Below are 2566 nucleotides of genomic sequence, written 5' to 3'. Positions count from 1 at the left end.
TAAGACAGTTTTCGTATAGAAAAGTGTCTTGTTAAGACAGTTTTCATATAGAAAAGTGTCTTGTTAAGACAGTTTTCATATAGAAAAGTGTCTTGTTAAGACAGTTTTCATATAGAAAAGTGTCTTGTTAAGACAGTTTTCATATAGAAAAGTGTCTTGTTAAGACAGTTTTCATATAGAAAAGTGTCTTGTTAAGACAGTTTTCATATAGAAAAGTGTTTTGTAAAGACAGTTTTCATCTAGAAAAGTATTTTGTGAATGCAGTTTCCATATAGAAAAGTGTCTTGTTAAGACAGTTTTCATATAGAAATGTGTCTTGTTAAGACTGTTTTCATATAGAAAAGTGTCTTGTTAAGACAGTTTTCATATCGAAAAGTGTCTTGTTAAGACAGTTTTCATCTAGAAAAGTATTTTGTTAAGACAGTTTTCATAGAGAAAAGTGTCTTGTTAAGACAGTTTTCATATAGGAAAGTGTTTGGTTAAGACAGTTTTCATATAGAAAGGTCTTGTTGTGTCTTGTTAAGGCAGTTTTCATATAGAAAAGTGTCTTGTTAAGACAGTTTTCATAGAGAAAAGTGTCTTGTTAAGACAGTTTTCATAGAGAAAAGTGTCTTGTTAAGACAGTTTTCATATAGAAAAGTGTCTTGTTAAGACAGTTTTCATATAAAAAAAGTGTCTTGTTTAGGCAAAGGAAAAATGGAACTAAAAATCCTTCTTTTTCCAAACTTCAGATGCGACGTTTTTATCATTTAAAAACCATAAAAAACAAATCAAATATTCAATCTCAGTTTTCTTCTAAACAAAAACAAAACTCTTTTCATAAAACCAACGTCTCAAGGATAACACTACCAAACATTAGGGACTTCGAACACACCCGCATAAATTTAAGTCCAAACCATTTACAAAAGTAACACGAGTCTATACTCGTACCAGAGATAAAGGAAAACATTTTAAAGATTTTTAGCACAGTTTGAGTTATGATAGACAGGATTTTGAATTTTTATTATCTCTTACATTAAAAAAAAGGATACATTTACCTAAAGTATGCCAAAACACATAAGAAAAAACGGAAGGATGTTTACAATAGCAGTCTAGTCTTTTTTTAAGATAAGACCTGGAGAAAGTAATTAGAGCAAGGTTAGACATAGTTGGTTATAAAAAATACTATAATGGAATAAAAACCAAGGTCAGAGGCCTTTAGCAGAAAGAGAATATTTACTGACTAAACAAAGTTTTTATATAGACAGTTTTCTATAAGAAAATAGATGAGTACGAAAACTGTTTTCATAATGTAGACACTTTTCCATATGAAAACTGTCTTCATAATAATGAAACTTTTCTATATGAAAATTGTATTCATAATGATGTAACTTTTCTATATGAAAACTGTCTTCATAATGATGAAACTTTTCTATATGAAAACTGTCTTCATAATGATGAAACTTTGTCTTCATAATGAAGACACTGTTCTATATGAAAACTGTCTTCATAATAAAAGCACTTTTCTATATGAAAACTGTCTTCATAATAAAAGCACTTTTCTATATGAAAACTGTCTTCATAATGAAGACACTTTTCTATATGAAAAATGTCTTCATAATGAAGACACTTTTCCATATGAAATCAGTCTTTATATTGAAGACACTTTTCTATATGAAATCTGTCTTCATAATGAAAACACTTTTCTATATGAAATGTGTCTTCATACTGATGACACTTTTCTGTATGAAATGTGTCTTCATAATGATGACACTTTTCTATATGCAATGTGTCTTCATAATGATGACACTATTCTATATGAAATGTGTCTTCATAATGAAGACACTGTTCTATATGAAAACTGTCTTCATAATAAAAGCACTTTTGTATATGAAAACTGTCTTCATAATGATGACACTTTTCAATATGAAATGTGTCTTCATAGTGATGACACTTTTCTATATGAAATGGGTCTTCATAATGAAGACTCTTCTATATGAAATGTGTCTTCATAATGAAGACTCTTTTCTATATGAAATGTGCCTTCATAATGAAGATTCTTTTCTATATGAAATGTGTCTTCATAATGAAAACTCTTTTCTATATGAAATGTGTCTTCATAATGAAGACTCTTTTCTATATGAAATGTGTGTTCATAATGAAGACTCTTTTCTATATGAAATGTGTCTTCATAATAAAGACACTATTCTATATGAAATGTGTCTTCATAATGAAGACACTGTTCTATATGAAAACTGTCTTCATAATAAAAGCACTTTTCTATATGAAAACTGTCTTCATAATGATGACACTTTTCTATATGAAATGTGTCTTCATAATGATGACTCTTTTCTATATGAAATGTGTCTTCATAATGAAGACTCTTTTCTATATGAAATGTGTCTTCATAATGAAGACACTCTTCTATATGAAAACTGCCTTCATAATGAAGACACTTATCTATATGAAAACTGTCTTCATAATGAAGACACAGTTCTAGATGAAAACTATCTTCATGATGTAGACACTTTTCTATATGAAATGTGTCTTAATAATGAAGACACTTTTCTATATGAAATATATCTTC

Source organism: Lucilia sericata, unplaced genomic scaffold, assembly GCF_015586225.1.
Source record: "Lucilia sericata isolate MDLA Ls3-8-SP2 unplaced genomic scaffold, ASM1558622v1 Contig001653F_arrow, whole genome shotgun sequence".
Classification (NCBI taxonomy): Eukaryota; Metazoa; Arthropoda; class Insecta; order Diptera; family Calliphoridae; genus Lucilia; species Lucilia sericata.
The sequence above is the reverse complement of the archived record's forward strand: the minus strand, read 5'-3'. Positions refer to the sequence as shown.